This window comes from Lagenorhynchus albirostris, chromosome 5, assembly GCF_949774975.1.
Source record: "Lagenorhynchus albirostris chromosome 5, mLagAlb1.1, whole genome shotgun sequence".
NCBI classification, from domain to species: domain Eukaryota; kingdom Metazoa; phylum Chordata; class Mammalia; order Artiodactyla; family Delphinidae; genus Lagenorhynchus; species Lagenorhynchus albirostris.
In genome coordinates this window covers 121,619,807-121,645,679 of record NC_083099.1, presented here as the reverse complement: position 1 = coordinate 121,645,679, position 25,873 = coordinate 121,619,807, and positions in this window count along the sequence as shown.

Sequence of the window (25,873 nt, the reverse complement as noted above, 5' to 3'; positions counted from 1 at the left end):
ACTCCTTGTGGCTCTGTTTACTCGACTTACTTTTCAGAAGATAAGAGTATTTATTGAACTTTCATGGCAACTATTTTGTCAGGAAAGTTTGCAAAATTACAAAGGTAATACTCCATTAAAGTATTGGAGAAGACAAGATTTGAAAACACTTCTGTGTGACAAAACAATTTTGCCTTTGTATTTCCTTTTTTTTTTTTTCTTGATTTTTCCCTGTCTCTCTCTGAGTTTTCTTTCCTTCCTCTTCCCAGAAGACATTAAAATTTTCCATGAATTTGAAATCAGCTTAAAAGTATTCATTGATAAAAATCTGGTCTGATTCAGTAACAAAAAACTTTCACAGTAAATACCCTTTGCCCCCATGGATCAGTTTAGCTGTTCTACTGCTTGCATAGCTTTTAGTCAAGCCATCCAACTATGATTCCAATACTTATATTTTCGTATCTTTCTTAATTAACAACAATGGTGACATATAGACTTACTCTTGAATGTGAGACTCTACTGAACAATTTATGTCAGAACTTATTTTATTCATTTTAAACATGTTATTTGCATCACTAGGCAAAAGTTCTATTGCCAAAGCATTACTTTTTAATATTTCTCTTCTTGCCATTGTTTTCTAGTCAGACAAATGCCTATTGAAATTTTTATTGCAGATAAAAATTTCTAAATGATTCCTTTATGGTATCATAATGCCAATTTTCCCTTATAATTTGAACTTTAAACTGTTTTTTATATTTATAATTCACAATTTGAGTGACATTGTAATTAAAAATCAATAATTGATAGATAACTTAATTGATAACTAAAATCTGTAAGCAATTGCATAATTACATATGCCAATCTTCAACTGACTAGTAACTTGGGTTTGGGTAAAACTAGCAAATTGTTAGGATAGAATTGAATATAAAAAGCATTTTACATCTATGGCATGGGAGAAAACACAAGGGAATTGAATTTATATTTTTTTATTTCCAAATTCTGTTGTTTTCATCTCTTGATTGAGACTACAATGAGTGTCCATTTTGTAGATAATTGGCATGCAAGTAGACAAGTAAATCTTTTTACTTGTGAAAAGGTTACATGCTTTACAAGTAAAGCATTATTGCACTTAAATATGATACACTGTACCATTTTACTTTATTTTTCTTAAATTTTATCTCATGGGACTATGTGTCTAATGAGAAACTATCTTTTGTTCCTCAAAATGATTCTTCCTTGAATACTACTCAGCCATCAAAAAAAGAACAAAATAAAGCCATTTGTAGCAACATGGATACAACTAGAGATTATCATACTAAGTAAGTCAGAAAGAGAAAGACAAATACCATATGATAGCATTTATATGTAGAATCTAAAGTATGACACAGATGAACCTATCTATGAAACAGAAACAGAATCATGGACATAGAGAACAGATTGGTAGTTGCCAAGGGGGAGGGGGTCAGGGGAGGGATGGGGTGGGAGGTTGGGGTTAGCTGATGTAGGCTTTTATATATAGAATGGATAAACAACAAGTCCTATTGTATAGACAGAGAACTATATTTTATATGTATAACTGAATCACTGCTGTATAGCAGTAATTAACATAAAATTGTAAACCAACTATACTTCAATTAAAAAAATTTTTTTAAAGATTCTTCCTTACTTTCATTGTTGCTATGCTATTAAGGACAAAGAAAATAGTTCTAGCATAAAATATCTGTTTATTCTTCAATGGAATACTGAAATCTAATTCTGAATTTTAATAAAATATTTTTCTTTGAGGTAGCAATCACATTCACTTAAAGATAATGATATGGGGCTTCCCTGGTGGTGCAGTGGTTGAGCGTCTGCCTGCCGATGCAGGGGACACGGGTTCGTGCCCCGGTCTGGGAAGATCCCACATGCCGTGGAGCAGCTGGGCCCGTGAGCCATGGCCGCTGAGCCTGTGCGTCCGGAGCCTGTGCTCCGCAATGGGAGAGGCCACAACAGTGAGAGGCCTGCATACCACAAAAAAATAAAAATAAAAAAAATAAAAGATAATGATATGGCCTGAGTGTTTGTGTCCTTCCAAAATTCACATGTTGGAATCCTAATGTATAATGTGGTGGTACTGGAATATAAGGCCTTTGGAAAGTGCCCTAAGAGGATAAGTGCACTTATAAAAGAGGTTCCAAAGAAATCCCTAGCCCCTTCTTCCATGTGAGGATACAAGGAAAAGTCTGTGACCCAGAAGACAGGCCTCAACCTGACCATGTTGGCACCCTGATCTCAGACTTCTAGCCTCCAGAACTGTAAGAAATAAATTTCTGTTGTTTATAAGCTACCTAGTCTGTGGTATTTTCTATAGTAGCCTGAGCAGAATAAAACAGATAATTGCAGTTCACTGTGAAAAATGTGAAACACTAATATCCAGGATGAGGTGCTGTATTTTGCATTGAAAGCAAAGGAAGACGCTTTGAGAGGTGCTGGCCTCAGTGTGAGCATAAGACAGAGATAACATCCTGCCACTGCTGTTAGCTGATGCATTAACTCATTCATTTATTAATCGATTGTATAGCTATCACTGAACTGAAGATATAGTAATAAACAAGGCAGGGCAGTTCTGCAGGTAGATCATACACTAGCATGGTGGGAGACAAATGTGGTATTACTAAACAAAAAAGGAAATAATAACAATAACTGGGAAGGCAACATTTATTTTGAGAAAAAAAAGAACAGGAAGGATCTAGAAGGAAGAGGGTTTCGGCAGTGGGAACTGCACATATAGGTGACCTGCATGAGAAATAGTCATTTGCATTTGAGAAACAGAAAGAAAACTTTTTGGTGGGGCACTGGTGATCTCTAAGAGTGATATGGTGATGCTTGAGTTCTGAATGGAGTAAAGAGATGAAATGTGATGTGATGTTAGTATTTTCCCATGTCTTGGGGATAAAGAATCAGCAGTAATTGGCACAACAGAGCATAAAATTAAATGGGATAAATAGGTAATAGTTAAAAGATCATAAAACGAAAGTAAAAACTCATGAAAGGAGGTATGTCTAATTCTATGAGAGTGAATATTTGGAATAATTGATTAATTAGGAAGGTCAGAGAAGCTTGCTTTGGAGATGTCACTGAGCTGGGATATGGAGGAAGATTAACAATTAGTTAAATCATGGTAGAGGAGTAAAATAGGAGTGTTTCAAATGAAGGGACCAAGATGTGTGAAGGCTCTCTGCCTGAAGAGAGTGTGCAGAAACACAGAAATGAGTGGAGAAGCTTGGCCAGGTGGTTTAGCAAGAGAGTGCTGTCTGCCTTGGATGGTAATAGTGTATAGGACAGAGTGTTTGGGTCAGGGATCCCTGGAGTCAAGGGATGACAGCTACAGACTGTAAGATATGGATCTCATTTCCTTGCTCAATGAAGAAATGTGGGTTTTCAGATAAACCCACTGTAAACACCATGGTATTCTGAAAATGTAATCACTGTGGAATATGGCTCATGTTGTATTCTGGTAGTCAGTAATTTGTTTAAAAAAACACAAAGATATTAAGTGCCAAGGTAGGAATGCTAAACTTAGTCTTTTGCTTATAACACCATTTTTGATATTCTGTTCTAGAAAAGTGTGTGATAGTTCTCTCCAAACAACTGTTTATGGTATTCCTATGGGGAAAAATAGTGTTCTGTTAAAATGAAAGTAAGTTTAATCTTCAGTCTTCTGTTCCATTCATTCATTTAATTAGAATACTACTGAACAATTTTCATGCATGACACTGGGAATGCATTAACAAAAGGCATATACTTCTCTAACCCTAATGAGTTTATAGTCGAATTACACATTTGGAATGATGATTAACTTCATAGATTGTTAAAAATAGAGTGTGCTAAATCCTAGGTTGGAGATAGCATTGCAGCAGTTTGGGGATTCATAAGCATATGATCTAACTTGTTTCCTGAGTTCTGTGGAATTTTTTGGGAAGTAGGATTTACCAATCAAAGAAGGAGGTGAAAGTTGAGGGTTGAAGATGACTCTGGGCAAAAGAAACAACAGAAGTCGTGTCAGAGACACAGTTTTTGAAAAAGCAAGCAAGCAGGCAATTGCCAGTAGTAGTAGTAGTAGTAGTAGTAGTAGTAGTAGTAGTAGTAGTAGTAGTAGTAGTAGTTGTTAACATTGCCCCACTCCTCCAACAGGCACCAGTTTCTCTGCCAATTGATAGAGCTGGCATTCACCATACTCAACCTCCCTTGCACCCTTGACTCAGGGATGATTTTCAAGCCATGCTAATTCGTTAGATTATCTTCCAGAAATGTGCAATTTAAAAGAAACCCAGGGACTTGATTGAACTGTTTGGTGGTAGACTCCTGAAGACCTGGTGATCAATTTTGCTACCAAGATCCTTGTTTCTGCCCCAGTTCTGTTTTCAATAAACTGGATGTTCATCATTTTCCTTATTACTAAGATCTATACATTATTATCACAAAGAATCAAATAGTTTTTAGCTTGTAATAAAAAAATAAAACAAAAAACCTGAGAGGCATAGTAATACTTAGGTGAAGAGTTAGACAATGATCAGGTTGCTTACCATACTAGGAGGTTAAATTTTAAGTTGTAGAAGTAAAGATTACAAATTCTATTTTATACAAGGATAAGCAGGTAATTTAAATATTATACAAAATAAAATGAAGGAGAAACTAGCAACTTGAGACATTACTTCCCATTTCAAAATATTAAACTGCATTAACAATGCCAGTCTGATAAAATATATTCTTATCTTGAACTTAGTTATTCATCTTCTTTTTTACAATTTTACATATATATATATATATATATATATATATATATATTATGGGTAGGCATTACATAGTATTAAGAGATTTTATAATCATATTTATTAGAGTTAATAAAACTGTCACAAATTCTTTATAGCATCTCTTATCAAACAGTGGAGTCCAATTTCCTTACCCCTGAACCTGGGCTGGAGCTTGCTTTGATGAATAGAATGTGGCAGAAATTATATTTTGTGAGTTCTAGAATCTAGGCATTAAGAAGGCTTGCAGCTTCCATCTTCACACTTTTGGAATGCTCCCACCATATGTAAGGTAGCCTGGGCTAGACTGCCAGAGAGTGAGAGCTCACATAGTGAAAGGCTCAGGAATTAGGCAGCACCAACACCCCTGACATGTGAATGAATATCTTAGTACCTCTAATACCAGACTGCAACAGCATGAAGGACCAGCTGAAGAACCAACTAGACGCACCTGAACAACCCACAGAATCATGAGAAATAACAGACTATGGGTGTTACAAGCAATGGAGCTTTAGAGTTGTTCACTGTACAGCAAAAGATATATGAGACATTCTACTTTAAGAATAGATTAGAGACACTGAGACTAAAAGAAGAAAGAAGAGTTACAATAATCTAGGCAAAAGTGAGACTATAAAAAGACCTGAAGGAGAGACCCAGATGGTTAAGGTAAGGAGGTGTAACTGACAGAATTTGGTGAACTAGAAGGAATGAAGAAGACTCATGTGCTCCATTAGTAACTAATATGGTGTCATTTAAAAAAGTAATGAAAACAGTAAATTTGGGAAGGCAGCTGTTTTGGGAGAGGACATTTAGTTTAATCTCACATGTGATGAAGTTGATAAAGTTGAGGTGTTTATGGGACATCCTTTTGGAGAACTACAGTGACGTCTGTGCTATACCAAGGAGGCAGATTAGACAAACATGGGTTCTAGTGCCAGCTAAACTAGCTTTGTAAAATTTATTATCATAGCCAAGTCTTAATGTTTTCATATGTATAATAAAATTATGAGACACTGCCTTCACATACGTGTTTTATTATACAATAGCTTTATTAAGACAGTTCACATAGCATACAATTTAGCCATTTTAAGAGTAAGATTCAATGTTGTTAGTATATTCATAGAGTTTTGAAACCATGACCACAATCAAGTTTAGAATGTTTTTATTACTCAAAAAGGAAACCTATATCCACAAGCAGTCAGGCAGGCAGTCTCCATTTTCCCCTCAACCACCCCAACCCTAGACAATTGCAAATCTATTTTGTGTCTCTATAGATTTACCTATTCTTTATGTTTCAGGCAGATTTCAACATATAACACATGGTCTTTAGGGACTGGCTTCTTTCACTTAGCATAATATTCTCAAGAGTCACAATATTGTAGAATATATGAGTACTTTATTCCCTACAATGCCAAATACTATTTCATTGTATGAATATACCACATTTTACTTAGCCACTCATTATTAATGGGTATTTATGTTGTTTCCACTTTTTGGCTATTATTAATAACACTGCTACATACATTCATGCACAAGTTTTGTGTGGACATGTTTTATTTTCTCTTGGGTACATACCTAGGAATAGAATTACTGGCCATATTGTAACTCTGTTTAACTTTTTAAGGAACTACCAGACTACTTTTCAAAGTGTCTCCACCACTTTACATTTCCACCTTCAGCATATAAGCATTCCAATTTCTTTGTATCTTTGCTAAAGGTCCCAATTTCTTTACATCTTTACTTGTCTTATCTGACTTTTTTATCTGCAACTATGTTGAGCATTTTTCCATGTCCTTATCCGCTTCTGACGGTATTCTTTGGTAAAAACTCTTCAGATCATCTGCCCAGTTTTAAATTGTTATTTACTTTTTTATTGTAGAGTTGTCAGAGTCCAGGATGCAAATCCCTTATCAGATATATCATGCAAACATTTTCTCAACTACTATGTGATGTCTGCATTATTTTGATGGTATCTCATGAAGAAATGCTTTTAATTTTGATGATGCTAAATTGTCTTTATTTTCTCTCTTGTCATTCACATGGGTATATCCAATTGTCCCAGCATTATTTTTGAAAAGAATATGTTTTATTGATTGAATTTTCTTGGCAACTTTGTCAAAACTCAATTTTTTGACTGTCAATGTAAGAGTTGATATATGACTCAATTCTATTCCCTTTATCTGTATGTCTAAGCTTATTCCAGTACACAGTCTTGACATTGTACATTTGTAAGCATGACTCGTCCAATTTTGTTTTTCTTTCATAATACTGTTTCGCTAACTGGGATCTTTTGCAATTCCATATAAATTTGAGAATTGGTATTTACATTTCGGAAAGAATTTCTGTTAAAATTTTAATGAGTATTGAAGTGAATCTGAAGATCACTTTGAAGAGTATCATCATCTCAACAATATTAACTCTTCCAATCCATGAACATGGGATGTTTTTCCATTTAATTGGGTCTTCTTAATTTCTTTCACCAATGTTTTATTGCTTTTAAGTACACAACTTTTTCACCCCTTGGTTAAATTCATTCCTAGGTATTTTATTATTTTCAATGCTACTGCAAATGGAAATATTTTCTCAGATTTGTTTTGATTATTCATTGGAAGTGTAATTTATTTTTGTATATTTATCTTTCTGCCTGAAATATTGCCAAATTTGTATATTTATTAGCAGTTTTTTTTACTAGATGCCTTGGGATTGTCTATACATAGAATTATGTTACTTTCCAATGGCAATGATTTTATTTCTTTTATTTCAATCTGGATGCCTTTTATTTCATTTTCTTGCCTAACTGCCCTGACTAGTACTTATTATACAATGTTGAATACTGGTGAGAGAGGACTTTCCTGTTTTGTTCCTGATCTTAGGAAAAAATATTTCAACATTTCACCATTCAATATTATACTACGTGTGAGTTTTTTGTAAATGCTTTTCATTGGATCAACAAACTTCCTTTCTTCTCTAGTGTGTTGAAAGTTGTTAATTAGGAGTGTTAGTTATTGTCAAATTCTTTTTCTGTGTCTATTGAGATGACTGTGTGGGATTTCTCTTGGTTACTGATTCTATTAATATGGCTCACTGCATTGGTTCTCTGACGTATAACCAACCTTTCATTCCTTATATAAATCTCAAGTTGTAGTATATAATATTTTTTACATATTGCTGGATTTTTGTGTCTATATTCAAAAACAGTATTTGTTTGTAGTTTTCTTTTGACATCTTCGTCTTGTTTTGCTATTAAAGTAATATTGGTCTCACAAAATGGTCTGTGAAGTTCCCTTCTTTTTTTAATTTTTGGAAGAGTTTGTCAAAAATTTCTATTCTTTATTAAATGTTTGCTAGAATTTACTGGTGGAGCCATCTCTGCCAGGATTTTTCTTTGTGGGAAATTACTATTATTATTATCATTTTACTTGTTGTAGGTTTATTCCTATTTTCTACTTGTTCTTGAGTATGTTTTTAGTAATTTTCATTTTTCTAAGAATTTTCCCACTTCATCTAAATTATCTAATTTTCTGGTATGTTATGTCCATAATACCCTTTTTTGTTTCAGTAAGGAAGCAGTAATAGTTTGTCTTTCATTCTTAATATTAGTAATTTGCGTCTTCTGCCTTTTTTCTTGGTCAGTTTCACTAAACGTTTGATAATATTTATCTTTCAAAGGACCTACATTTGGTTTCATTTCTTTTTCTTTATTGTGTTTTAATTTACTAATTTCATTGATTTCTACACTATTATTATGTCCTTCCTTCTGCTTACTTTGGAGTTAACTCTCATGTTACCAGCATGTTAAGGCAGAAGGTTAAATTATTGATCGGTGTATTAATTTGCTATGGCTGTCATAAGAAAGTACCACAGACTGGGTAGCTTAAACAACAGAAATTTATTTTCTCACAATTCTGGAAGCATGAAGCTTGAGGATCAAAGTGTCAGCACGGTTGGTTTATTCTGAGGCCTCTCTTCTTGACTTGTAGATGACCATCTTCTTCTGTGTCTTACATGGTCTTCACTCTGTACATGTCTATGTTCAAATTTCCTCTCCTTATAAGGGCAATAGTCATATTGGATTAGGGCTCACTCTAATGATCTCATTTCAACTTAATTAATTTTTTAAAGACTTTCTACAAATACATTCTAAGGAGGAGTTACCTGTCCATCCAGTGGTTAGGACCCGGCACTTCCACTGCTGTGGCCTTGGGTTCAATCCCTCGTGGGGGAAATAAGATCCTGAAAACCACGTGGCCAAGAAAAAAAGAAAACAAAAATAACATTCCAAGGAATGTGGATTAGGATTTCAACATATGAAATTTCAAGGGGAAACAATTAAGTCCATAACAATTTGATCTTTCACTTTTGTATAGGTGTTTACAGCTAAAAAATTCCCTCTAAACATTGATTTATGTGTAAGCCATGACTTTTGATATGCTGTGTCTTCATTTTCATTCATCTCAAAGTGTTTTTTAATTCCTCTTGTGATTTATCCTTTGACCTGTTGATTATTTAGTAGTATGGTGTTTAATTTGTAAATATTTGGGAATTTTCCAAATTCATTTTTGTTATTAACTTCTAACTTAATTCCATTGCTGTCAAAGAACTTAAGTTGTATGATTTCAATCTTTTTAAACATTTTGAGGCTTGTTTTATGGCCTACCTTATAGCCTATCTTGTAGAATGTTTCATGTGGACTTGAGAAGAATATGTATTCTGCTGTTTTTTGGTGAAGTGTTCTATAGATATCTGTTAGATCTCATTGGCTAGTAGAGTTATTCAAGTCTTCTATTGCCTTTTTGATCTTCTGCAATGGATAGTTGCTCTATCCATTATGGAAGTCTTCAACAATTATTTTTTAATAATTATTTTTTATTATCTAGATCTTCAATTCTGTTTTTGCTTCATGTACTTTGGGACTCTGTTGTTAGATGCAAATATGTATATAATGCTTACATTTAGTGATTAATTGACTATTGTTATAAAAGGTCCCTTTTTATCTCTAATAACATCTTTTGTTTTAAATTCTATTTTTGTCTCATATTCATATGGTCATTTCATCTTTCTTACAGTTGCTGTTTGCATGATATATCTTTTTTTCTATCCTTTTGTTTTCAACCTGTTTGTATCTTTGTATCTAAAGCATATCTCTTATAAAAAGCTTATAATTGATTCCTATTTTTCTTTACCTAATATGGCATGCTCTACCTTTGCATTGAAGTTTTTTACCCATATACATTTAATGTCATTTTTCATTTAATTGGACTTACATCTGCTGATTGACGGCCTATTTCCCTATATGTTCCCTCTGTCAGGTTATCTGCATCATACCTAGCAGTTAGGCTACATTAATTGCAGGCTGTTTTCTCTATTATTTTCAAAAATGTCCTGGTGTGTAAATTGCTCCAGTGTGTGAATCAACTGACTCCTTCATTAGTGTAGATTTCATTTTTTGAATTTTTGAATTTTATTTTTTTTTATACAGCAGGTTCTTATTAGTTATCTATTTTATACACATTAGTGTATATATGTCAATCCCAATCTCCCAATTCATCCCACCACTACTACCCTCCCCACCACTTTCCCCCTTGGTGTCCATATATTTGTTCTCTACATCTGTGTCTCTATTTCTGCCCTGCAAACTGGTCCATCTGTACCATTTTTCTAGGTTCCACATATATGCGTTAATACACGATATTTTTTTTTCTCTTTCTGACTTACTTCACTCTGTGTGACAGTCTCTAGATCCATCCACGTCTCTACAAATGACTCAACTTGCTCTTTTTTATGGCTGAGTAATATTCCATTGTATATATGTACCACATTTTCTTTAACCATTCATCTGTCAATGGGCATTTAGGTTGTATCCATGACCTGGCTATTGTAAATAGTGCTGCAATGAGCACTGGGGTGCATGTGCCTTTTTGAATTCTGGTTTTCACTGGGTATATGCCCAGTAGTGGGATTGCTGGGTCACATGATAATTCTATTTCTAGTTTTTTTAAGGAATATCCATACTGTTCTCCATAGTGGCTGTATCAATTTACATTCCCACCAACAGCACAAGAGTGTTCCCTTTTCTCCACACCTTCTCCAGCATTTGTTGTTTGTAGATTTTCTGATGATGCCCATTCTAACTGGTGTGAGGTGCTACCTCATTGTAGTTTTGGTTTGCATTTCTCTAATAATTAGTGATGTTGAGCAGCTTTTCATGTGCTTCTTGGACATCTGTATGTCTTCTTTGGAGAAATATCTATTTAGGTCTTCTGTCTATTTTTTGATTGAGTTGTTTGTTTTTTTGATATTGAGCTGCATGAGCTGCTTGTATATTTTGGAGATTAATCCTTTGTCCATTGATTCATTTGCAAATATTTCCTCCCATTCTAAGGGTTGTCATTTCGTCTTGTTTGTAGTTTCCCTTGCTTTGCAAAACTTTTAAGTTTCATTAGGTACCATTTCTTTATTTTTGTTTCTATTTCCATTACTCTAAGAGGTGGATCAAAAAAGATCTTGCTGTGATTTATGTCAAAGAGTGCTCTTCCTATGTTTTCCTCTAAGAGTTTTATAGTGTCCAGTCTTATATTTAGGTCTCTAATCCATTTTGAGTTTATTTTTGTGTCTGGTGTTAGGGAGTTAGTGTAGATGTTGAGGCCAGACTTTGAGGTTTGTTCTAACTCCATTGTTGTTTCTTTCTCTGATTCCCTCAAATAGTTTACTCTTTTTAGTAAAGTAGCTGCCTTAAGGAAGCTGGGTGCTCTCATAGAGCTACCACATCCCTCATAATAATTTACTACTTAAATATCCATTGTTTCAAGAGCACCTTTGGACTTGAACTTTCTCACAATGTATTTCAACTAATTATTTAGAAACTAATTAATTTGGGGAGAGCTTTGTAGCTCTTTGTTCTTATGGCTTGCTTCTGCTCCTGGACAACATCTCTGAGCTATTCTAAAGGTGTGGGGGTGGACACAGGGACCTGCTTCTTTCAATATGAAACCCCTGTTTTATAAGCATGGTGCTGGGCAAGGGTGGTAGCCTCTTGTCCTGGTATGGAATCACCACCTCATAGTGAGCTGCAGTGGGAAGAGTCTGCACCCCAGGATTCTCAGTCTGCCATGCCTGAGGTAGAGACTCTACCCTAATCCAGGGGGCTGGGTGGAGGAATGGAGCCCCAGACTTCTCAGCTGCAATTGCCTAGAATTTAATTCTTTTGCCAAAAGCAGAAGGGATAAGAAACATAGGCTTTATGCTCCTCCTGAAAAGAGGAGAATACATAGAGAATTCTAAAGATGCCACCAGAAAACTACTAGAGCTAATCAATGAATTTGGTAAAGTTGCAGGATACAAAATTCATGCACAGAAATCTTTTGTACTCCTATACACTAACAACGAAAAATCAGCAAGAGAAATTAAGGAAACAATCCCATTCACCATTGCAACCAAAAGAATAAAATATCTAGGAATAAACATACCTAAGGAAGTAAAAGACCTATACTTATAAAACTATAAGACACTGATGAAAGAAATCAAAGATGACACAAACAGATGGAGAGATATACCATGTACTTGAACTGGAAGAATCAATACTGTGAAAATGACTATACTACCCAAAGCAATCTACAGATTCAATGCAATCCCTATCAAATTATCAATGGCATTTTTCACCGAACTAGAACAAAACATCTTAAAAATTTGTATGGAGACACAAAAGACCTGAATAGCCAAAGCAATCTTGAGGAAAAAAAGCAGAGCTGGAGGAATCAGACTCCCTGACTTCAGACTATACTACAAAGCTACAGTAATCAAGCCAATATGATACTGGCACAAAAACAGAAATACAGATCAATGGAACAAGATGGAAAGCCCAGAGATAAACCCAGGCAATTATGGTCAACTAATCTTTGACAAAAGAGGCAAGGATACAATGGAGAAAAGGCAGTCTCTTCAATAAGTGGTGCTGGGAAAACTAGACAGCCACATGTAAAATAATGAAATTAGAACACTCCCTAACACCATACACAAAAATAAACTCTAAATAGATTAAAGACCTAAATGTAAGGCTGGACACTATAAAACTCTTAGAGGAAAGGATAGGAAGAACACTCTTTGATGTAAATAAAAGCAAGATCTTTTTCGAGCCACCTCCTAGAGTAATGGAAATAAAAACAAAAATAAACAAATGGGACCTAATGAAACTTAAACACTTTTGCACAGCAAAGGACATGAAAAACAAGACAAAGGCAAACCTCAGAATGGGAGAAAATATTTGCAAATGAATCAACAGACAAAGGATTAATCTCCAAAATATATAAACAGGGAGCTTCCCTGGTGGAGCAGTGGTTGACGGTCCGCCTGCCGATGCAGGGGACACAGGTTCATGCCCTGGTCCGGGAAGATCCCACATGCCGCGGAGCGGCTGGGCCCGTGAGCCATGGCTGCTGAGCCTGCGTGTCTGGAGCCTGTGCTCCGCAACGGGAGAGGCCACAACAGTGAGAGGCCCGCATACCACACACACACACACACACACACACACACACACACACAATATATATATATCAGCTCATGTAGCTCAATATTAAAAAAAAAAAACCCAATCAAAAAATACGCAGAAGATCTAAATAGACATTTCTTCAAAGAAGACATACAGCTGGCCAAGAGGCACATGAAAAGCTACTCAACATCACTAATTATTAGAGAAAATGCAAATCAAAACTACAATGAGGTATCACCTCACACCAGTCAGAATGGCCAGCATCAGAGTATCTACAAACTACAAATGCTGGAGAGGGTGTGGAGAAAAGGAAATCCTCTTGCACTGTTGGTGGGAATGTAAATTGATACAGCCACTATGGAGAACAATATGGAGGTTCCTTATAAAACTAAAAATAGAAGTAGCATACGATCCAGCAATCCCACTACTGGGCACATACCCAGAGAAAACCATAATTCAAAAAGACACATGCACCTCAGTATTCACTGCAGTACTATTTACAATAGCCAGGTCATGGAAGCAACCTAAATGCCCATCGACAGACGAATGGATAAAGGAGATGTTACATATACACAATGGAATATTAGGCACAAAATGGAAGATTTTTAAAATGTCTCATTTGCAGAGACATGGATGGAACCAGAGACTGTCATACAGGGTGAAATAAGTCAGAAAGAGAAAAAAAAATATTGTATATTAACATGTATATGTGGAATCTAGAAGAATGGTACAGATGAATCGGTTTGCAGGTAGAAATAGAGACACAGATGTAGAGAACAAACGTATGGACACGAAGTGGGGAAAGCGGGGATGGTGGTGGTGGTGGGATGAACTGGGAGTTTGGGATTGACATGTATACATTAATATGTATAAAATAGACAACAAATAAGAATCTACTGTACAGAAAAATAAAATTCAAAAAAAAGACAAATAATTTAAAAATGAATAAAACTGTAAAACCTAAGTATATGCTGTCTGCAAGAGACACATTTTAAAGATAAAATACAGACAGGATGAACATAAAACGTCAGAATGAGTTACCACATGTGGAAAGAGGAATGAAATGAGTACATTACTATCAGAAACTTCCAGGCAAAAGGTATCATCAGAAATAAAGAAGGAGGGACTTCCCTGGTGGCACAGTGTGGTTAAGAATCCACCTCCCAATGCAGGGAACATGGATTCGAGCCCTAGTCTGGGAAGATCCCACATGCCGTGGAGCAACTAAGCCCGTGCGCCACAACTACTGAGCCTCCGCTCTAGAGCCCACAGCCACAACTACTGACCCCACGTGCCACAATTACTGAAGCCCACACACCTAGAGCCTGTGATCCACAGCAAGAGGAGCCACCAAAATGAGAAGCCCGCCTACTGCAACGAAGAGTAGCCCCCGGTTGCCGTACTAGAGAAAGTCTGCGCACGAAGACCCAACGCAGCCAAAAATAAATAAATAAAAATAAATTTATTAAAAAAAAAGAAATAAAGAAGGACAGTTATAAAAGAGTCAAGACATCATGAATACGAACCAATCACAAATTGGAGCTGAAAAGCAGAGCTTAAAAAGAAACCAAAATTTATTAAATTAAAAAAACAGATAAAACCTAGTTGGAGATTGTAACGCTCTTCTCTCAGCTTTTGATAGAAACAGACACAAAAATCAAAAAACTCACAGATGGCTTGAAAAACTCTATCAACTATCTTGACCAAATTGACATTTATAAAATACACTCAACTGAGAAGAGAAACGCTTTCCAAGAGCACATTTAATAATCATCAAAATTGACTGTTACGTCTATTATAGCACAATTCTCTGTATATCCAAAAGATTGAAAAATACAGAGTATATTTTCTTATCACAAGGGAATAAATTAAAAATAAGAAACAAAAGCTATCTAAAACAACGTCAAATAATTGGAAATTAAACTACACACTACTAAATAATTTGTGGGTAGAAAATAAATCACAAAGAAAATCAAAAGATATTTAAATGTGTATGATGATGAAAACTGCATTATTATACATAATTGTGAAGCAAAAGTGCATTCATACAGTTACTTTAAACTTGAAATACTTGTAGATACAAAGTACACATTCCTCTTTATAAAATCTAAGGATGTTTAAATGTTAGCTCATATTCCATTCATTGTTTTGATTATACTTGAGATGTTTTTTATGTGATATTTTCATTGCACATATGCACATAATTGGCTTGTTTTGCAAGGACTGTAGGTTACAATCTTTGTGATCTGAATTCGTCATTTCTCAAAAATGTCAAATCTTTTTTTTCTTATTCCGAACTTGATGCTGCCAGAATTTCTAAAGTATAACCCATTATTCATATATCCCCTCTGATTCATGTGTTATTTTTTCTTGTTTGAGGTATTTCACTTTATTTTAGTAGAAATAGGAGCTCAGTTGGTTGTATATTACTTTTATTTCTTTTTGGTATGTACATACAAATGGGTGAGGATGAAAATTTTTCAGAAAAAAATCATTATAGAAATCACTGGAGCAACTGATGAAGTACACCATAAGAACAGTATTTTGTAAAAGTTAGAAGAGAAAGTTATATTTAGATAAAAACTTGAATATTTTATTGCTTCTTGTGAGTACAAATATCCTCCTATCTGAAAGACTGCTTTATCTCTTCCATTTCACAGTTTTGATACAGTCCATTATGCAGTGTCAGAAAAACCACAGCTTTGCTATAAAGTTCCCCAAGTCTATTCTCAATGAGCATGTCTTATAATCTATTATTTTCTCATGTACCCAATTGCTATGCTGAGAGTAATTATAGTGGTAAATGATAATGTTTCTATTATGTGTAATTTCATTTCATACTTTGTTCCCTCTTATCAAGAACAATATGACATAGCTTTGACAAAAAGTTTCTCAACCCCATTCATGTGTTATTCACAGTAATTTTAAGGAACATTTAAAAAACCATTCCAATGATTTGACTGCATATGTAAAAAGTGTAGTGTTTGCTAATAAAATATAAATTATAGAGAACACTGTTAATTTTAGTAACATACATATATATATATATATATATATACTCAACATGAAGATACAAACAAGTAAGTAGACAGTTGTAAACATGTTATGACATTGTCAACACAGGTTGTGATAAATTATCAGAAGACATCTTTTAGAAGAAGTAATGTATACAAGGAAATCTGAAAAATTAGGATACTTTAGACAGATTATATAAAGGAAACTGGATAAGTCAGAAAAAGTAAAAAATGCCTAAGCAAAAGGAACAGAATGTGCAAAAACCCAAAGGTAAATGGGAACACAGAATTCGGGGGAAGAAAAAAGTAACCCAGAATTAATGGAGCCAGATTTAGAAGGACGAAGCAAATACAGCAGAGAAACAAAGAGAAGGCAGATAATGAAGTGTCATATAAGCATGGCAAGAAGGTTAAATATCATCCTGAGAGAAAACAGGGAGCCATGGGAAAGGTTTAAGGAGAGGGAATTCCAGGAGACATTACTGTGGCTGCAGTGTGGAGAATAATTGGGAAGTAGGAAGACCAGAGGTAGAGAGGATGATTTATAGAAAGATGTTGCAATAGGTAGGTAAGAGAATATGGTAACCTAAATTAGTTGCAGTGGGATAGGGAGAAGTGAAGGGATTTGATAGACATTTAAGATGTAGCACTGGCAGTATTGCTGAGGGATCAAATATATGTGGGGAGGAAAGAGGCATACTCAAGTGTGATACTGTTTCTTGTTGACAAATGAATATCTGGAGTTGCCGTTCCCTGAAAGACAGAATTCAGGAGAAATGTGGTTTCTTTAATTATTTCTGTCATTCAAACCTGAATTAAGGTTTGAATATATATTTTCAGGCATTTGTGAAACATTTATATTCACATGGATATAAATTTCTTTATCTCTAACAGAACTCAGGTTCAAGTATTTTTCAATCATCAGCACATGGATGTTTGAAGCCACTGAATATAAATGAGATCACTCAGGGATCTTGTAAATGAGAGAAGAGAACCAAAGATCTAGTCCCTAGAGGAGATAAAACACAATGTAAAACTCGATAGTTAACCAAAGGAAAGGTCTTTAACAGAGTTTCCATATGAGAAGAAAACTGGAAGATCATGCTCTTTAGAGTTATGGAAAATGATGCCTATCATGTTAAACTTGCTTATTCATGAGTATACTTTTCAGCATGGAATCATCACTGAACTTTATGTTTCTTTAAAATGTTTTATTCTTGCCATATTCTCTATGAATCTATGTATCTATGTATCTATCATCTATCTGCCTATTTATTCATCTATCATCTGTGTGTATGTTTGTATTTATGAACACACTCTAAAAGAATGATAATTAGAAAAGTTGATCAAATAGTAAAATTACTGACTTCTTATGCATTAGTGTTTGAAGAAGGAAAAATATTGTTAAGAAAACTGAGCAACAGCAAGAAGGAAAAGGTAATGTAACATCACTATTTGTTGACCATAATTTTGAAGATCAGGATAAAAAATTACTAACCAATAAATTTTCCATTTTACAATTTTAATTGCATAGTACACATACAAGACCTTGATGTAGTTTGGGGGAGTTGTTAAGTATCTAATGTAATTAAATTATGGTGAAGTGTAACTGTATAGACTCCATATAGTAGATAAAACCAATCTGAAAACGTTAAATTACACTAGCAACACTTTTCTAAAGAATGTAGTGTTTTATGTTGTTATTGTTGTTGTTTTCTGATCATCAGCAAAGAGGTGAAATGCATTGAACAGCTGGTTGCATTAGTGTTGTTGAGATTTCATGAAGAAAACATTTCATTAATTAGAAAGAAACAATATTTTTATTAAAAAATGTTTGATGAATTTTTAAAAATCTATACTTTTAATGCCAAATTTATTTCTATGGATGTTTAGGGTGATGTAAGTAAGGTTTTGAAAAGTCAGACTTTTCTAAGGCATAACATGCATAAGGCAAAATCACTCTTTAGAGGCGTAAAGTTCTATGAATTTGACAAATGCATACTGTTGTGTAATGAACACTACAATAAAGATATATTTTCAGCACTTATGAAGTTCCTTTGTGTCATTTTGTAGTCAATCAATTTTCCCCACTCTTAGACCCTGGCAAATACTGATCTTTTTCTGTCATTATATTATCTTTTCCCAGATGTCAGGTATACAGCATGTAGCCTTTGGAGTCTGACTTCTTCCATTTAGCATAATGCAATTAAGATTCATCTATGTGGTTTCATGTATCAATAGTCCATTTACTGAAATGCATAAGTAGTGATCCATTGTGTGGATGTAGCATAGATTTTCATACATTCACCAATTAATGGACATTTCATTTGTTTTCTGTTTTTGGCAATTATGAATTACCCAATAAACACTGGCCCCTATAAACACTGGCATCCAAGCTTTTGGGTGGAGATGCTTTTCTTTCTCCTGGGTAAATACTTAGGATTGGGATTTTGGGTCACATCGTAATTGTATGTTTAAATTTATTAAGAAACCTCCAGACTATTTTCCAAAGTGGCTAAAATTTTTGCATTCCTGCCAGCAATATGTGAGAGTTATCACTGATTCACATCCTTGCTAGCACATTGCATTTTATGGGTTTTTTCCCCCCTCTTTGACATTTGTATAGGTGTATAGTGATATCTCATTGTGGCTTGAATTTGCATTTTTCTAACCAGAGCCAGAACAATCTTAGGCAAATACGGTCACCAGTAGGTAGAAGCAAGGACTAGTTTGTTCTGCCTTTGAGGAAAGGTAGGGGAACAGTTTAGAAGGGGTTTATGAGAATAAAGGAAAGGATATAATTTATGAAGGATAAATTTAAACCTAATACCAAAAAAAGAGAACTGCTAGGTAACTCTAACCTGCCCTTTCTCTGCAGATTGTTGAGGCTCAGTGTAGTAATCGATTCATTTGCCCTTACCCAGCTGACTCAGTTGCTGTACCTACTGCTCTCACTGGATGCCTAGACTGTGCCATGATGCAGAGGAACCTATTCAGTTTGCTGCTTGACTTGCTCTTTCTGAAGTATTGGTCTTTTCAAGGTGTAGGAGAAGATGAGTATACAAAGGCAAGGATTCAGTAAAATAAATCAATGCTTTTGAAACTAACTCTTGGTAATTGGAAATTTCTTTCAATAACAATATGAAATAAATTCTCATTAGTCTCCTGTCAGTTGGTATCAGTATAGCTAAATAAGGCAACTGGTATTCAAGAGTCCACTCACTGAAATAAAAGACACTTCAGAGGACTTTCAATGTGTTCTATGGTAGTAATTAGGCTAAATAACATTAAAAAAGGAAACAGTCAAGGGGCTTAAAGTCTAGTGATATGTAGAAATATAAACAGGTAATTTTAATGAAATGTAGAAAATCTTAATACTGAGGTACTTACAAAGAGCTTTGAAAGCATTAAGGGCTACTTGATTCATCTTAAGATTCAGGAAAGAATTTTCTCAAGGACTTTGCCTCTGAGATTGATCTACAGAATGATTGAGAGTTGGCAAGACAATGAACCCTAAGAAATGGTGAGAAAATGGAAAGATACAAGCAAAGTAACAGAGGTGTGTAGTAGTACAATGTATATAATATATGTATATTTATGTACAGGTGGGTTCACAGATGATGCACTTAAACTCACTCATAACCACCATGGGGATTCTCAAACTCATCATGCAGTTAAAGACAGGCGAGTAAAATGTTTTATGCAGAAGACTGTGTTTGTCTACTGAATAGAGAAAGAAATAATTTAACGGCTACAAAATTGTTAACAGGGAGAACATTATAAAGATGATAGAAATAATTTAAATGAAAAAAAAGTTACAAATGCAAACTTTGTGGTATCCTTGAACTCAGCTTATTAATTGCACACAACAGCATTATCTGTAACATCAAAAAGTTGTAAAATTAATATTTAATTTACTGAAATAGAAAAATTAAAAAGCTTGTTTCTATCTTTTTTAGTTCAACTTGAAAAAAATGACACAATATATAATTCTAATAAATGTTAGCAAGCACATTTAAAAGTTTATAGTTTAAATTAACTTAATATTTTAAACTGCATTTATAAATATATTTTAAGCACCAATAAACAAAGCCTTCCCACGTATAAATCTAATAACTTAAACATGTCAATATGGTTAATCTTACGCTTTCTGAACATGCCAATGATACTCAAAAATTTATAGTTCTATTTTATCTTTAAATTTAAAATCTGAAGTTTGAAACTGTTACTCAATAATACTTTAAATTTGATTTATAATAGTAACTTAGTTGATATTCTATTATGCTTGAATTTATTATAGATGTCAAATGATTAAAACAAAATATATACAGATAATTCCTGAAATGAATATTTTATTTAAAATGTTATTATAAATATAATTACTTATATTTAACTTTAAATTCCCCAGTCTTAAAGACATTAACCCACTGAGAAAATTATTTTACAATCTCAAATAATGTTTTTTAACTCTCAGAACTGAATTAAGGGTCATTGTCTTACTAGAGTAAAATTGTTTATAGTCCAGAGAATTTAATCAGGGTATAAAAGTTGAACCTGCAGAAATCCAAAGAGATATTTCTAATGATTAGAAGAGTCAAGTTGAGCAGCCTTTTTTTTTTCAAATAATTTTTTATTCACTCATCTCTTGAAAAATAACTATCCCATCCCCGAGTTCCAATATAGAAAATTTTATTAAAATAAAATTATGAGCATCTATCTTCATAAGGTTGATCAGCTTTCTAAATCTGAACAGATTCCATTTCATTTTTCTCTGCTGAAAAGCCTAAACTTACAGCTCAACTCAAAAGTCAGAGGAAAGGAGACAAATGTCTTGGTTTTGTCCATCCTGCATTTAACGTGTATTGTGTGGCACATATACCTCTTAACATGTCTGCTGTGCACTCCTGGGTCAATTATAAATTTTCCTGTGCAACACTAGGGCGGCAGCACCAGGCACCACGTACGAGTTTTATTGGACATGCATTCTTGTTTAGCGCATGTGCTACAGCTCCGGCTGCTCCCTCCCCTGGGCCTGAGGGAGCTGGGAGAGGAGGTAGCTGCCATTCATTTGTTACATAATTTCCCCAAAATGCCAAGAGATGCCATACCAGGTCCTTCTTTTCGGGAAGGTATACAGCCTCCCAAGCCCCCCGGTGGTCTGTAGTTCACAGCTCAACACAAGGTGGTGGTATTTGAAAGCAGGAAAACCTTGGAACCTGATTCTCAGCCCTGGAAGAAATCTTTTCTCCAGCAAGGGCCAGGTGGCCAGCTGAGGCTGCTCTTTAGTCATAGTCTGCAAGACTTAGAGTGGAGTGTCCTGGCATTCCTGTATCAAGTCCTTTTTTTAAGTATTTCTGTCGTCCCTCTCTAATTTTCCTCCCACTGCCCATATGAGCCTTCTTTTATAGAACCAATAGAAGATGCCAGCCCAGCCTCTACCAATGTAGGAGTCTCACATCCCAAGTTCCCTGTGCTCAACATAAAAACTTCTAACTCTCAAGTCTGCCTGAGGCCCCTTGTCTAGGTTATTTATCACTGATTTGAATTCAACTATTCTGAATTATGTTGTATTCTTCCTATCTAGAAGAATGTGACATGTTATCAAATTCTGCCTATTTCTCATATTTGGCCATAAAGACCTGTTCTTCGGTGATTCCTATAACAAGAGTCTGGTCCAGGGCAATAGAGGAAGTGAAAAAATGAGTAGATGATTTCTATTTTTTAAAAAATAAAATCTATACTCCTAATGGTTCATGTTTCAAAAACAATGCAGTATCATTTACTGTGAAGGTGAATAAAGGAGGATAAACAAGTTTTGATGATTTTCACTTTCCGTATTTTGACTTTGAGCTTCTTTGATATATGACACATTCATATTTTCATTTTGGATATCTGAGGTACTTTGACACTGGAAATTTTGAGCTTGAGGCATTTACCTGGTTGTAAATATATTTTGTAGTGTTTTGAGTTTGCAGTTATGTGTTTTTGAAACTAGTTTGAAAGGTAAATTTTGAATACATATATATATATATCAAACCACAGGTGATCTCCATTGACTGGCCAAAAAGAACAAGGAGATTGACATATGCCAAGAACGTACCATTGGACAATGCTAGGGTTTACAGGGAAATATCTAGGAAGCTATGAAATAGACACATAGAATCAAATAGACAAGGATACTCCATAGGATTACTATTCAGCTGGAGATAGCTTAAACAGCTCTGTGACAGGGAGAGTCTAGAGGACAAGCAAACATCTTTACTATGGCAATGATTTATACACAAGTGACGATCTCTATACACAGGGATGCCTTTGTTAAAATGGGCTACTTTCCTTCAATCCGAGTAGGATCTAGAATTGTCAGCAGGAGGTAAGATAAATGTGTCAGTGAATCCAATTTATTCTTATAGGAAACAAAATCAGCAAAACCCTTAACCAGACAATACTGAATCCTTATCAAATTGTACTGCTAAATTATGATTTAATATCGTTCTCATTTCTTGTTAACTGAAAATTGAAGAAGGAGCTTTAAGAGTAACAACTCTGGGCTTGATACAAAATCGATAAAATTATCATTTTTTCATTGTTTAATATCATATGTAGAATTTGATTCTAGGAAATAGTATAGATTATCTGCTTTCTAAGCATCATTTCTTTTAATAAACAATAATAACAATGTAGCTCATTATATTTACTTTTTGCCCTGGCTAATAGAAACCTCAGAGCTGTTTTGTTTTCTGTTTCTGCAGTTTTCCTCAGGCAGTTATTTCCTGCTATAATTTTGCTCTTCTTTTTGATTATTAAATCTTGTTTCTTTGTTATGATCCTTTGTTTATTTGACATGTGCTTTATTATGACCTTTACATGTGCTTGGATAAAGCTTCTATAAAAATTCTTGTACAAATCTTCTACTGACACTTCAAAAAAATTCTCCTGGGTAAATATACAAGAGTTTAATTGTCAGGTCATAAGTCTTGACCTTAAAAAGTACAAAAGAGCCTGTTATTTTACTAGCAAAATGTGTTTATTTGGGACTAGCAGAAAATTGCAAGGGCAAGCAAACTGGTGAACCATAGGCAAGTCTGGGGAACAGGGTAGATGGGCTTGCTTTTATAGAGGAAAAGAGGAAACTGGAGAGGCCAAGGCTGTTCTTCCTTGGTTGTAGGTGGGGAGGCAGCTTGCTGTTGCTGGGTCAGAAGGAACTTTTTCTTCCTGAGGGGATCTCTATGCTGCAGTAAATGATTATGTGTGACAGCTCCCCCTTCAAGGCTTCCTGACATAGGGTAGCTACATACTTAACTTTAAAAAAAATTTTAAAAAAAGGGTTTGTGCTAATTTACCTGGCTCCAAGCCGCCCCTCCACACCCTCACCAAAATCTGGTGTTGTCAGTCTTTTAAAATTCAGCTATTCTAGTGAATGTGGAGTTGAATCTATCACATCTCCTGCTGATTGATGATGATCAATGATGTTGAACACAGTTTCATGCACTTTTGAGGCCTTTGCATAATTTCCTCTGTGAGGTGTCTGTTCAAGTCTTTTGCCAACATCTTACTGGCTTAAATGTCTTTTTTATTGTTGACTTGAATAATTTATTTATATAAGCTGACTACAAGCCTTATCTAAAAATAATGAACACATTATATGTTTTCTTCCAGTACCTATAAAGCTTTATCCTGTATTCAGACTATTTGACTGATTTAGACTGTAAAGTTAGACTACAAATCTTTCTGCATTAATCTGTGTATGGTGTAAGATACTGTTTGAAACTCTTTTCTACACAGTTGGTCTTAACACTGTAGTTTTAGTTTTACATGAATTCTACGACCATATATGCATTAAACTGAGGCACATTAAAATTTTCAAGAGTTTATTTGAGCATGCACTGAGTAGAATTTGCAGTGTCAAACCAAAGGTGGTTAGAAGCACTCCACCAACAGGAGATAGGGGCAAGGTTTTAATTAAAAAACAAAACAAAAAATGCAGAAGCAAAGCATGGAGATTATTTGATGGGCTATAGCTTAAGCAGTTGTCTTCTTTGGGAAAGCATAGTTAGCTGTCTGTGATTGGTTATTCCTAAGTTTCATTTTCTAGGATTTGAGTGCATTGACTCTGGTTTAGGTTTTGGTTTGCTTATGTAGTCCAGGAAGGTGTTAGAGCCACCTCAGTCTAATGGTCTACTTGTTTAAATACTTTAACAGTGTCTAATATTTCACTTTGATCTACTTGTCTATTCTAATGCTGTTACTACTCTGTCTTACTATCACTTTACAACAAGTCCTGAATTCAGTAATATGAGTCCTCCAAGTTTGTACTGTTTCTCAAGATTGTTTTGTCTAGGCTTCTTACTTTGTTTTCTCTATAAATTTTAGAATCAACTTTTTGATTTTCGTAGAAAATAGCTTGTTGGTATTTTGACTGGTGTTGCATTATGGCTATAGATCAATTTCAGGATAATAAACATTAAAAACATATTGTCTTCCACTAATAAGGATGGTATTTTGCTTTATTAATATATTTTTTATTTTTATCTCCAATATTTTATAACTTTTAGTGGAAGATTTGTGCATATCAAATTTATTAAATTCCTTATTATGTACTTTGATTTTTTGGTAAATTAAATTATTTGATTTTTCCACCTTGTGGTTGCAACTATTTAGCAATAAAGTAGATTTTTTATTTTGACCTTGCATCCTATGATTTTTTAACCTTACATGCAAATTCCACTCATTTGAAATTTCCTGAAAATTTTTCTATGACCAAATATAAATATTATCTATTTTGATGAATATTTTCTGTAGGTAATGGGTACAGTGTTTAGTAAATGTTGATTAATAAAGTTAGTGGATAGTTTTTATTCTAATCTTGTATATCTGGTGATTATTCAGTTTTCTTATTCTATTAATCACTGAGACAGTGGGAGTAAATCTCTGTGATTGTAGGTTTGTATTTTTCTTCTTTAATACCATGTGATTTTGTTTCATATATTTTGAAGCTCTCTCTCTTGATGAATTCATGTTAGGATTCTTATATCTTTCTTTAGAAAAGTTTCATTTTACCATTATGAAACTTCACTTTTAAATGTTAACTAGCACTCCTTATCTTGACATTTATATTGTTCAATATGAATATGGTCACTCATGTTTTTCTACTTTTAATGATTGCATGGTGTATCTTTTCTCAATTTTTAACTTTCAATCCTCCTGTGCCTATACATACTTAAAGTATACCTCTTGTAAAGAGCATATAGACAGCTTATATTTTAACTTTAAAGTATTAATTGAGTTATTTGAGTTCCCAGCCACTCTTGCCCTTTATTTTCTATGTGCCTCATTTCCTTCTTTTCCTTTACTTCCTTTGACTTTTTAAAAATTCCTTTGTGATATTTGAATAGAAAAATAGAGATTTAGATGTAGACAGTCACTTTCAAGACTTCTTACCTGTATCTTTTTTTTTAAACATCTTTATTGGAGTATAATTGCTAACAGTGGTGTGTTAGTTTCTGCTTTATAACAAAGTGAATCAACTATACATACACATATATCCCCATATCTCCTCCCTCTTGCATCTCCCTCCCAAACTCCCTCTCCCACCCCACTAGGTGGTC